Raw genomic sequence first — 13,651 nt, 5'->3', positions numbered from 1 at the left:
ATTACTTACAATGTTGTTAATATGAAAATGGTATAAATATTTTTAATTTTTATTGTTAGAATCTCTTCATGATAAGAACACTTAACATAAGATTCCCCCTCTTAAATCCTTAAGCGCACAATACATTATTGTTGTCTGTAGGTACAATATAGTACAGGAGACCTCTAGAGCTGATTCAACTTACCAGCTTGTGAAACTGAAACTTTACACCCATTGATTATGATTACTCCTAGGCTCCTGACAGTTACCATTCCTCTCTTTGGTTCTATGAATTTGATTATTTTAGATACCTCAAGTAAGTGGAATCATTCAGCATTTGTCTTTTTATGAGTGGCTTTTTCATTTAACATAACGTTCTCAAGATTCACCTATGTTGCATTTTACAAAATTTCATTCTTCTTTAAGGCTAAATAGTATTCCATTCATCTGTCAATGCACGTTTAGTTTTTTTCCATATCTCGGCTATTGTGAATAGTGCTGCAATGAACATGTGAGTGTGGGTACGTATGGAATGAGAGAAAATATTTGCAAAACAAATCTGATAAGAGGCTCATCTTCAGATATATAAGACAATGGCATGAACATTGAAAAGGTTTTAAAATTCTGACTCACTGGAACTAAACCTAAAGCAGACTCAAGCAAAAGAGATAAACAACTGGGTTTATAATCTGCTTGGAACTGATGAACAGTCATGATTTATAATGCCTATTTCATTGCAAACTATGTGTTTATCTTATGTTTTTTTTTATTGGAGTTCAATTTGCCAACATATAGCATAACACCCAGTGCTCATCCCGCCAAGTGCCCCACTCAGTGCCCGTTCTTATGTTTGTTTTGAAGCAAGTATTTTCGCTAGCATGACACTACAACTCCTGAACCATGACTAGAATAAAACTCAAGTTCACAAATGGAACAAAGAAAGGAGAAATCCTTCAGGCTAAAGAGTCAAGTGTTTTCTGGAATTAAATGGAGAGATTAGAAAAGACAGGATAGTAGGAGTCGTGGAAAACTTAACAGTGGAATGAAGTGGTCTGCTAATGGTGCAATCTGTGAGAAAATGGGGGTAGATGGACATGCACCTGCTTCTACTGACTTTGTCTAATGACTTTTTTTTCCCCTTTCCAGTCTTAATTTTTGTGTTGTTTCTGTTTTTAATTTGTTTTCTTCATGGAAGGTTTTTGGTTTTTTTCTCTTCTTATACAGATTTCTTATTCTTTCCAATGGCTACTCTATATTTTTTTATTCTCTTTAAATCTCTGGATTCCCTTCTTCACCCTCACTTAGTTGCTACCATTGGATAAGAACTACTTCAGCTTACAGTTATTAAACTTTCCTGTATCTATGGCTTTACTTTTTCCTTTCTTTTTTTCTAGTTACAATGGGAGAAATAACAGCTCCTCTGTGTTTGGGATCCCATCTGCTTTGTCTTCTCAAAAATATCATTGTTTCACTTATCTCTTTCTTTTTATACTTTCAAATCTGACTTCCCCTCCAGCTCTTTCTAATTTGCACCTTAACATGATCACATTTCATCTACATTTAAAAATAAATAGCCCCCTCCAAAATCTTGTTTATCACTATGGTTTTTCCACTCACTACTCTCTTTTCTCATTATCAAATGAAGCAATAAAAAAAAAAAGTTTGTGCTCAGAGTCTCAGTATCTCTACTTCTTACTTCTCAATAGGTTTCAATTTGGCTTCCCCTCTTTCCATTCCACTGGAACTACTCTTACTGAATTCACTAATGAGCTCCATGTTACTAAACCAAGTGGATGTCTCTAAAGCTCATTATCATGATATCACTTCTTCAAATTCTGTTCCCGTATCTCTGTCCTCTATTTATCGGTCTCAATATTGTCTTTTTCTTCTGAACTGTACCACTAAATGTTAGAAACTACCAGGATCCTCTTCTAGATTCACTTCTTCTATATCCTTTCATCTATGGAATACTATGTGCTCTAAGACTTCAGTGATAGACTGAATGCTGGATTTCTAGAGCTCTCACACTGCTTCTTATTTCAAGATTCTCATATCCAACCATCTGTTTGACATTTGGATGGCTCACAGTCATCTCAGATTTAATATGCATAAAACCTCTCCTCACTCTGTAAATGACACCATCTTCTGCCCAATTCAAGCTAAAAACCTGGCAGATTCTCTCTCCCTTCCACTCACAACCACTTAATCACCTAGTATTGTTTCGTCTATCTTGTAAATGTCTTTCAAGTACATCCACATCATTCTATCATCACTGCTAATAATATTTTTAAAACATTGTTATAAACATTTCTATTGCATTTCTATAATGCCCTCTAACTCTGGAATTTCCTAATCTATTCCTTCTTGGATACCGCCAAATCCGTGACTTCCATGAAGCATCAAGACATATCATATGCTACATACGGGGACAAATACTATAGATACTTCAGTGAATTCAATTCTGAGCCTGGGCCCTGCTACAGATTAATTTATAGCTTTGTTAAGGATGGTGGCAAGTAGAGGGAAAAATAGATTTGACTAATAACAATTTCACGTCTTGTTCAATCTCTCATGGTTTCAGACCAGAATAGCCAATGGCCTTTAGGCAGTTAGAAATTTATCTAAATGTCAAAAGTCAAATTTGTTCTCTTCTCCCCAGTATAGAGAGTAGAGCAGAATATTAGCATCAGAGTAGGTATTATCTTATGAATCTTTGTGATAGCTGTGAGAAAAAAGAAACAATTATCACACTTTTTAAAGATGAGGAATTAATGTACATAATGAAAAGATTGGAAAATTAACCAAGGTCTCATTTTGACACTGAGCTACAATGCTCTGCATTCAGAGCAAGAACCTACAACTTTTGTGTGGGTAGCACATGAGAGGAGTAGTTCACAGTGGAATTAGAGACTGCTTTATGTAAGGGGTCATTTGTGTTGAGGCTGGGTGCTCATAATTCAGGTGGTAGTTTAAGGCAGTTTAGTAAAATTTTAAAGCTAATGAGATTATCTGATCCAACACTCCATTTGTAAATTGAAAGGTTAGACAATTTACTTGCCTGAGATTACACAATAAGGCTTTTTGAGATCTAGGACCTAGATCTGGTTCTTTTGGTCCAATGCTTATTTCAATGCATATTCCTCTCTGCTTTCCTTTAGCCTTTTTTGCTTTGTAAGAGGACTCATGTTCACACACTTCTTTTAAATCGCAAACTTGTGGTGTGAGCTTTTAAATATATTATTATAAATATTCCAGCTTGAAGTGGTTTATTTAAATTTATCTTGGAATTTAAATGTTTATATAGGAGGAAGACAATAATTGACAATGTCTTCTCAGGGTGTCAGGAGCAGTCTAATAATATTAATAAAAACAGAAGAGTCAGGAAGTGATTTTGAATGACAAGAATCTGGCTGGGGCCGCTTGTCTAACTAAATCAGGTCCAGGCTTAAGGCAAATAAACAATAGGCCAGGCCCAGAAACAGAGCACTAAGTGGGTTAGAGATTCTGACAGAAAATGCAGCGCTCTGGCTTGTTCCCTGAGAGAGAGGTATTAGGGCACATTAAAAGACTCCTCAGAGCTCCTGGATGACTCAGTGGGCTTTGTCCTGTCTGATGTAACTTCATATTAAAGAAACTTTACCCTTTTTGTGCCAGATGGGACATTTTCAGGGTTGGTTAATTAATAATTTTGGTAAACATGCCCAGACAACGCATCCCTTAATTGTGGTCACTACATTGTTAACATTTTTAGAGAATGCAGCAGTCTGATTAGATGATATTTATCCAACCTCTTCTCATCGGCCATGGCATCCCCTAGAGGACTTCTCTTTTCATGGATCTGAAGCCAGAATTTAGCCTAATTTCAAGGTTCATGACGCTGTGTGCCTCTCTCAGATCTTCTCTTTTAAAAAGGGAAAGGAGTAGACTAAAACGCTGCAGATAATTAAACTCAACAAAGAACAAAAAGGACCAATCAAGCTTATCTTTGAGTCTTAACCTCTTTTATTCCACCAGATATTGCAGTTGTCTTCTGTTCCATGATTCTACAGTTTGTATATTTTATACATATAATTTATATGGCCTGAGGTTAAGACTATACTGTTTCCATGTGTACAGGTGATTAGTCATGTTTGACAAGCCTGATGAGGAAATAATGGGAATACATTATTGGGTACCAGACATTTAAAGCTTAAAGGCCTCGGGATTGATTGCTTTCTCAATGAGAACAGGCATGACAAATTGCTTATGTGATTTTAGTCACAGTCACACTTTCCAGAGGATCATATAGATAGACATGATCTGACGCTGAGATTTTTATAATGGCCATTTTCCTTTGTATGTGACTTATGTCTGTGTCAATAATGCTTAGAGCAGAAGCCATGTTGGGTGGCCTGCAGTTTAGTCATGTGCTAATTTACCATTTGGGTAGAGTTTCTCCCTGACTGGAAGAAGCTTGGGACGGTCATGGGGACTCCACCTCTGGGTTCCCATGACCTAGGCTGCAGGGTCAGAGAAAATTTCCAGAAGGAGGTAGCACCGGAGAGGTTTGGGGAAAAAACACAAATGTGAATTTCTAGTGGAGTGAGTTGGACCATTGTATGTTGAAAGAACAGAGGATCAAAGTTCAATTTTTGGTATGTTAAATAGTTTTCCGTTATTAAAGAGAACTTGACTTGTTCTTTTGAGGATGGTATCAGGATTGAAAAAAAGTTTGACTAAAATAAGATGTGAATTAGGAACTCGATCTATAATAATTTATTTAAAGAATAGAAATAGAGAATGTTAGGGTCAAAAGGTAGGGTATCATAACATATTTTTAAATTAGCTTCTTTTATCAAGGCTTTCTCCAGGATGGAGGTGGTGGTTAATAGTTATAAAGAAACAAAATCAGATGTAAATGCATAGGGATTCATGGGATAAGGATTCTTAAAACGGGTAATGATGATACATTGCTCTAAAACGTGGAATTATGCCCTCCCTCAGGAATAAATTGGCCAAAAATAATTTGGATAAGGGACTGCTAAGCAAAAATTATCTATAATAGATCATGAAATATAAACTCATATCAGAAGTCTTTGGATTTGATAGGGGGCTAGTCTGGAACAATATGTATAGATTTTCTGAGTACCTGTGTTAAATATCAAAAGTGAGATGATGATCATAGGAATGATGAAGATAATAATGCCTTCCTGTTATAATTTAAAGGCTCAGAGTTTTTATTTTCTCTGTAGGAAAAAGTAGCATAACTAGTTTAAAATGAAATGTATAGGGCTACATAATTTGATGGGGTTTAAAAAGCTACTTAGCATATTATAGACATCTATGATTGTGCATTTATTGAGTAGGTCATGGAAGGTGTTATACCCAGAGTACTGATTGCAGATGATAATTGCTTTAATCACTCTTACTTTTACAAATCTAATTCTCTACTGCACTCATTGAAATAAAAGGTCAGATATCTTCCATTATAAAATTCATCCATGCAAAGGATTGTGAGAAAAAGAATACCCAATTAACTAAAGACAAAACAGCTATCTTCCCATTGTCTAAAAATATCCGCAGTTAATGCTCGGTGTTTCTGGTTTTCTGTACATTATGTAATATAAATTAAAAAACAAAGAGTTATGTACATATGTATAAAGAACTTAGTATACCCTTTTTTTTTAATTTGTCACAGCAACAAGTATTTTCTCTATCATTGTATTCTGAGTGAATACAAAGAACAATTTTTACAACTGTGTAAGATTGCATCCAGAGGATGTTTATCCATTTGGTATTGTTAAATGTTTATATTGCCTCCTGTCTTTAATTTGTATAAATAAAGCTAGAAAAACACCATGTGCTTAATGCTTTTCCTATACCAAATTTTTTTTCTGGCTTAGACTAACTTCCTAAAAATAATTTATCAGGTAAAAAAATTGCTTTCCAAAATATTTTCATTTAAATTCGGATCAGTCAGGGATCCCTGGGTGGCGCAGCGGTTTGGCGCCTGCCTTTGGCCCAGGGCCCGATCCTGGAGACCCGGGATCGAATCCCACGTCGGGCTCCCGGTGCATGGAGCCTGCTTCTTCCTCTGCCTGTGTCTCTGCCTCTCTCTCTCTCTCTCTCTGTGTGACTATCATAAATAAATAAAAATTAAAAAAAAAAATAAATTCGGATCAGTCAAATATTAGACAGCATTTTTTTCTAACAATATATAAGAATGCTGAATGTTGTTTATGCTATTTTTCTATTGACTATTTTAGGTAAACGCTGCCTAAAAGTATTTTTGCTTAATTTCTGTGAGTTATACTTATTTCTATTTCCAGTCTTAGCCATTCTATTTGCCAGAGCTTGCAACTCATGGTTAGATAAAGTATAGACAGGCATAAAATGCAGAAAGAACACAGCTTTTGGCTTAAGAAAACCTCAGTGCAAAATGTGAGTGTGATCATATGACAGGAGCTTGGCAAAATTACAAAACAGTCTGCATTGCAAGCCCTTTGTGATAAAATAGGCATAATATTTGTTATATCTAGATTAGTTTGAGAATTAGCATAGATCTTTATAAAAGGCTGGCATGTATTAGATTTTCAGTAAGTGTTTACTTATATTATTCTAATTGTTGTGTTTCTTGCTATCACTGATGTTTCTATCGGGATGACGAGGGATTACCATGGTATAGTTATTGAACAGAGGCTGTCTAGCCAGGAAGCAGGTTTCTAGTCATTCCTTTGACACTAGTCCCTTTGCATGTAGGTTGGGCTGGTCACGTGATACTTTAGGCCCTGTCCCATTGAGACATCTTGGATAACCACCATGCATTCTCTTATCACTCCTAATGTCTGGGTTTGCATTCCCTGAGTGGATTCTCACGTCGATCACATGAAGATAGCAAAGCCTTTGTCATCCTGGATCTCAGAATGGCTGTGTAAAGTAGAATTTTCTCCTTTTCTGCTGTCACCTGACTTCTACTTGAGTGAGAAACCAGGTAATTGTGTTAACTCTAAGACCCTAGGATTTCTCCGTTATATTTCTAGTGTTTCCTTGTACTCAGAGAAATTGCTATCAGAAGCGATGTGGTGTCATAAAAGTAGATGAAACTCTGTAGCATTGGCTCAATAATTGGATACTGGGTAATAAGGAAATGGATATTGGTGTCTGGAAAGCCCATTCATGTTATACAATGACAAAACATTGGGTTAAATTGTCACACAACAATTTGGAAGGCAGGGCAGGAGACCCATGACTTTGTCTCTTAGGAATGAGGATGGAAATAGAATGTTAGGAGTTGCAATAGGCAGCATTTAGCAAGCATTAGATGAAAGAGACCAAGAATTAGCCAGTCTGTCAATTCCCTCAAATTGCAGGGGGCTGAGGTAGGGGACTTCGACTCAATCAGAAATCCAGCTGAACGCAGTTTGCCATCTTCTAACCATTTTCCCTGGATGTTGACAAGTTGTTGAGAAAGGAAGTTAAAGAGAAGATTGCATATGTGAGATACGCTGTTGGTCTCCTTTTTCAGGGACAGAAAGGGCAGTAGAATAAGTCTCTACTACCTACATTCCACTGGTCACAGCTCAGTAACAACCACCCTTGATTCCATAGGGCTATAAAATAAAACCCTTGCCTGGACAGTTTCTTCCCAGTGACAGCTCAACTCCAAGGAAGTAGAGGCAGCATTTTTGCTTGACGAATAGCTAATTCCACCATAGCTATTAGATTAGTCCTGTAATATTTCAGGATTTATCTGTTGGAAGAGAGTACTTAAAATTATATGGGGATTTTTCATCAGCAAGTCAGTAATGTTTGGGGGTCGGGGCGGGGGAGGCTGGAAATCATTGCAAAGGCAACCGCTCTATCCTGGTGCTCCACTACCAATACTGAAGGGGATAGGATGGGTTTCAGGGTCAATGGGGGCTTGTTTCTCTATCTTAAAGGCAGCTCAGGTACCTGGATCCTGATGCTCAGTTCTGCCTCTGTGGCCATGATATTTGATATCCTCATTGACTGGGATTGAGACCTGCTCTCTGGCTATGCTGTCCTTCTCCAGGCCTCAGTAACTTAAAGCCTGTTCATGCTGGGCTTCTGTTCTTTTAGTTGAACAAGCCCTTATAGAAGATATGGGTTTGCCTGGGATGTCTGTACTCAGATTTGTTCAGGATTTTTGCCTTCAGATTTGAAGGCAAGAAATGAAAGGTCTAAGGTCTAAAAGGGAAACCAGGTTTTCAAAGTATGAGTTTTCTATGAACTCAAGAACCTTCTTTCAGCTTTGTCAGAAATGCCCTTCTACTGGAGAAAAAGAAAGCTCTATTAGGTGCTGCTGCCTTGACAAGTTTAATAGGAATAGGCCTACAAGACAGGAGACAGATGCTCCTGTACTTGAAATACGCAGCTGGTGTGCCAGAACTAACATCTCCCTTCTTTGCTACCATTGGTTTCATTAACCTTCAGATCTCCTTTTATTATTCTGTCTTAAACTAATATTATTCCCTCAAGAGTCTGGCATGAGCAACAGGAACATGAATAATATCAATAATTGTGTTAACCAATTAAGCTATCATTTAGCAGAGGCCTAAAGTTTACCCTAAATCTGAGATAGGTATGGAGGTCAAACTACAGGACTGCATCTTAGCTCATGTGATACGATTTCCTAGTTTATCTTTTTTCCTCATTCCTAGATAATTTTGTTCAATCAGCATGAAACATACTGCTAAAATCCCTAATGCTGCTATATATTCAAACACTCCTAAAAGCACATTGGAAAAATGGAATAGGAGCCCCATTTTAATCTCTTCCACGATCTTAGCAAGATGACTTGCTAAGTCATGACCTAAAAACATGACTTAGGGACACCTGGGTGGCGTCTGCCTTTGGCTCAGGTCATGATCCCGGGGTCCTGGAATCGAGTCCCGCATCAGGCTCCCTGCAGGAAGTCTGCTTCTCCCTCTGCCTGTGTGTCTGACTCTCTCTCTCTCTCTCTCTGTGTCTCTCATGAATAAATAAATAAATCATTTTTTTAAAAAGGAATATGGTAGAGAATTAGGAAGTGGGATATCAAAATATATAGAAAGACCTCTGAGTACTCCCAACTATTTATTTTGCCCAGTATTTTATTTCTAATCCTTGTTTCAAGTGCTTCATTCTTTATTCTGAAAATTCCTCCTTTTCCTCAATTTTATTTGGATATGCCAATAGATCGTATTGGTGGTCAATAGCAGAACTTATTATAAAATGCAGTTAATAATCAGATCAACCATTTCCCAGGCACACACTTCTCACATGCCGGGAGGAATTGCTTTGTGGGCTCTGTCTCTCCTGTCATATGGTAGCAGCTTACAAGGTGCTTGGTCAAGAATGTGTTTCTTCTGGGAAAACTCACATTTTCACAATTTCAAGTCTGTAGCTCACTGAGAATGGATCAGGAAACCTGCTTTGAATACAACAATCCTAAGCACTTTTCCTCCCCTTTCTACCAACAGAAACATGTTATTGTTATACTAGGGGATAGGTTTTGTTTGTTTTTAAGTAGGCCCCATGCCCAGCATGGACCCCTGGCGGGGCTTGACCCATGATCCTGAGATCAAAACCTGAGCTGATATCAAAAATCAGATGCTTAACCAATCCAGGAGTCCCCATTTATTTTTTATTTAACTTTCATTCCTTTTGTTACATCCTTTAATTAATTCTTTTCATTTTCATCCTTTTGCAATTATCTGTACTTGCTCTCCCCTACATTCCATGCTTATAGCACAGACCAGTGCAACAGTAGCTACCGTTCTCCCTTTCTTTAAAAAAAAAAAAGTGCATTTTGGGGGTCAGTCAAGCATGCTTCTAGAGCCCACAACCATAACTGATGAGGACTCAGCTTCTGCAGACCAGATGTTAATCCTAGTTCCTACTGCTGTTGTTTATTAGGAGGTTAGACTCTCCCAGACTGTCTTTTCTAGAAAAAGAAGAAAAAAAAATTTTTATTCTAGAAAAATAAAAGGTGGTGGTGGGGTGTCCACATAAGTGGTTTGCATAACTCAAGGTTATGGAGAAGAATGATGTATTATTAGCAAGTACAGAGTTAATAACATTTTTTATTGTTATCATTGCATTACTATGGGGATGAAAGAAGTTGCTGCTTTATAGGCAATCAGATCCACACAGTCCTGATTTGGGGACCAAACTTGCATGCAAGTAAGTCATCCGTTCATATTCTAGGATTTCTGGGATGCTAAACAGGGACGGGTGAAATATACTTTTCCCTCTTGCTCAGTGATGCCTGAAGGTAATTCCCTTGAGTGTCATTATTTTGACTTAAGGTATTTTAGTCTCTGTTAACATGCAAACAGCCCTGGGAGCATAGACATATTTATGTAGTACCTGTATGCATGATCTTTCCAGTGACTTTCTTAGACCTGAGTTTCATTATTCAGGAGCTAGGACCTTGAGGGACTGGGTTTGGGTTAGCGGTGGGTTAAGTACCATAACACTGCCGAACTTTCATGACCGTTTTTGTTCTGAAAGTTTAGGACTCTTGTTTCCTGGTGACTTGTAATTTTTTTTTTTTTTTACATTCATAACTACTCATTGTAACCTCTGGCCACTAATTAATGTAACCATTTAATTGAATGTAAGGGAAAACTGGTAGAATGATGAAGCATTTTACCTTTTTTTTTTTTTTTTTTTTTCCTAAGCTGGAAAGCAAGCCTTACATTCAGATGCTAAATTGTGACAGACACATTTCTAGTGGCATATGGCTCTTTGGAAGTCTTCCCTGGTTGGAGAAACTGGCAGTTCTGAAGTCACCTCTGGTTAGTCATATGGCTGGCTTGCTGATGGGCTGTCTGAAGCCTCCAGCAGATTTTGAGAATCATCACAACATATTTGATTCACATTGAATCTTTGGTGTCACTGTAAGCAATGGAGTTACTTTCTTCTTCCATCAAAAGTGCCTAAAATTTTAGGGTGAGACCTAGTACAGTAGTTTGCTTTTGAAACATCAGAGCCCTCATCACCAATTTCCATGAAGTATCAGATATCCAAATATTCTTTCTTGGATAAAGGTGTCAAGACAGATTTCCCAACTCAGTTGGTGGTAATTGGGCTGAAAACTACTTCCCTCCTGAATCATCTCCTACAAGGGGCTAAGTAAGCCTTTCTACTTGAGCCCAACTCACTTCAAGAGAGGAGCTTTTCACAGCTCTGTGGCTTGGGAGTCCCAAAAGGGACTCAAATGCACAATACGTTCATTTTCTCTGTGTAAAGAATTTCTGAGAGAGAGACAACTCTGAAAGTATAATCTTGGTAACAAAGTCTTAATGATGTAAGATGTTTCTCAGAAGGCAATTTGTAAGCAGGTCAAGGTCTTTCCCTTTGGAAACAATAGGTCTGTTTTCATCTGCACCAAATGTTTATATTATGATTTATTTTATGGCTAAATATTGGGCCAAAGGATTAAACTAACAAGATAAAGGTAGCAGTGGTACATATAAAACACTGTAGCAGATTTGTGTCACCACAAATTGCAAACATAACTGGATTTTTTTGTTGCTTTTAAAAGAAAATGTACTTTCTCATGTACCTATTTGCCCGCCTCCCTCCACCCCCCGCTGCAGAGGTTTAAATAGTTTTGTAGTCCTGAAATGGGTGTAGGTTACAAAATATGATTTTGTTGGTAAAAGTGAGGCTACATAAATATTTATATAGGAAGTGGTTCTAGTGGAAAGGGTCACTTTGGGGAATCAAAGACAGAGTAGTTTTCTGGTTTCATCACAATGGAACTTAATTTAAATTACATGTTAATTTTGGATAAGTTCTGCAACTTCACTGGGCCTCTACTTATTCATCTGTCACTTGGGAACTGAAGTATATTAACTTACATGTTTCTTGGGAGGCTAGAATGAAATTAAAGTAGTAAAGGTACTTTAAAATTTGAATGTGGTATCTAAAGGTGGTTATTTAGTATCTTAGACATCATTAGCAAGCCATTTTTCTTGAGTACTTAATCATAGATATGATTAGTCCTAAACATAATTATGCCTCTCAGACCAAATTTCATCTGGATTTAGTCTGTGCATTAAAACAAAGAAACACCCTGACTTCTACTTTCTGATAGATCGATCTTCATACATGAGCTTTTATTCTTCTGAACTTCAGTTTCAGTCTCAGTTAGAGTATTATAGTAGCGCCTGTCTCACAGGAATAATGCAAGGATTAAGTTTTTGAGCTGCTATAGAATCACATATACACATTCACCATATTTTATCATTTAGGCAGTGTTATGCTAATCGTAATTACAATGCCACTATACTTTTAAAGCACCCACTCCTCAGTATATTGCATGATACCACAGTGCAGGAAAAGTGGATGTAAATCAACAGCAGCAGTTGGAAAAAAGTAGCTTCTTTCCAACCATATAGTACAGTTTGTTTTCTGGCAGCACTTTTAGCTTTCATCTTATTTTAATCCTCCAGGTTGGGAAAAAAAAATCAGAGCTAGTTTACAAAAATGTTTCAAAGTATCTTAGTCTTGTACAGGTTTTATTTTTAAAATCCCATTGTAAACAACAAAAACAAAGCACACTTGAAGTTGATTTTTTTAATGTAAGGGGATTTTTCCATTTGAAGCACATTCCTAAATATTACCTTCCTGATTACTAGACAGACTACTGATTAAAATCTTCAATGGTACTATGGACAAATGCATATAAGGAAATAGTTTCTAGAAGCCTTCAAACTAATTTTTCAGTGGCCCACATATAGGTTTAATCATCCACATCTATAAAATCTCTAGTTGTGTTTCTAGAAGGTAAAGTTTGACAGTGGGTTTTCATGTACATGTGCTCTTTAAAGCCAGATGAGGAAAATGAGAAAGCAGACAAGAGACTCCTGTCAGTGACAACTCTAAGTGACAAGAGGTCATATCTTACTTTGTTCTCCATATTTTTGCCCCTCTTCTGTCTATCTTAGCCAGTCAGCAAGGACCACTATTTCTTTGTCTCTGGAATTTTGCAGAGCTGAAAACAGAATTGTTTTTGAAGGCAAAGAATCTCCTGGTTTCTGATAAAGGTCTGCAGGAGAAACGCAGAGAGCTTCAGGGCACACTCAGAAGAGACTCTCCCCTCCTGTGAGCTGCTGCAGAGAACCACACTCACTTTGGCAACTGCTCTGGGGCCCTCAGGATGCAAAAAGGACAACGTATTTGCAGCCCCAGAAGGAGAAGCTCGCGCATGAGGAAGGCCAGGGGTTGGCAGAGAGGTCAGTGCCGTGTCAAGGTGGACTTACTGCAAACAAGGGCACATTTCACAGCTACTCTTGTGCATCCAGATACAGAACAAAAACACAAAAAAAGAGAAAGCATTCCCCTCAAACCGCCACCACAAAGAGCAACTATTTTACATGTAAATGGTTCATCAATACATATGTTGCAAAATAGAGCTTTCCTTTTCTATTAAGAATTCTGGCTATTTTATGTTTATCTAATGTATTCAAATAAGTACATTTAAATAAAATCTTTTAGAAGATGTTGGGAAATAACTCATTGTTCTAAAAGTTGCTAAAAAGAATTGAGGATTTTTATCCTGAATATCTTATCTGGAGTATGGCTTAGACACGAAAATTTTGCAAAGTTCCTTGTGTAGCCAAGGTGGAGGAGTAGGATTCTAGATACAACTGTCAATTTACAAAATATCACCAAGTACAGA

This window comes from Canis lupus, chromosome 15, assembly GCF_003254725.2.
Source record: "Canis lupus dingo isolate Sandy chromosome 15, ASM325472v2, whole genome shotgun sequence".
In the NCBI taxonomy this organism is placed as follows: Eukaryota; Metazoa; Chordata; class Mammalia; order Carnivora; family Canidae; genus Canis; species Canis lupus.
This window is presented reverse-complemented; position numbering follows the sequence as displayed.